This window comes from Podarcis muralis, chromosome 2 (assembly GCF_964188315.1).
Source record: "Podarcis muralis chromosome 2, rPodMur119.hap1.1, whole genome shotgun sequence".
Classification (NCBI taxonomy): Eukaryota; Metazoa; Chordata; class Lepidosauria; order Squamata; family Lacertidae; genus Podarcis; species Podarcis muralis.
The window spans coordinates 94636394-94636958 of NC_135656.1; positions in this window are offsets into that span (position 1 = coordinate 94636394).

Sequence of the window (565 nt, forward strand, 5' to 3'; positions counted from 1 at the left end):
CAAACATATAGCCAGGATGGATTTCCCTCAGTTTCATGTTCAGCTCAAAGGAAGCAGCCTACACAACTGATCCTAATTAATGCTCAGTTGATAGACAGCTGTTATGGTATGGTTATTGCCGCAAAACTGTTTCCCTGTAGCTGGCTCTGGTGCTAGTCTGTTAACTTAACAAACTTTAGCATTTCATGGGTACTTCCTACACTAGCTTTGGTAACCACCATAGGCGCCGACTCCATGGGGCTTGAGGGGGCCCGAGCCCCCTCAAAAATTCGTTTGGGGGGGCTCCGCCCCCCAATAATCTCCGGCGCCCCTCCAGCAGAGCGCCATCGCCGCCCCTCCCCCAGCCCAAAATGCACAGGGAGGGGCGGGCTGCATGCCTCCTGCCCTCCCTCCCGAGCAAAAGCTCCACCCAATTTCCTTTGGAGCTGATTAATAGGCGCAGCACGCTCTCCCCTATTCGCTCACGAGGAGGCGGCGCCACTTTATTTGCATATTCATGAGCTTATTTATTATTCATGAGCTTTCCCGGGCCCCCCCAATATTTTTTATAAGTCTGCGTCCCTGG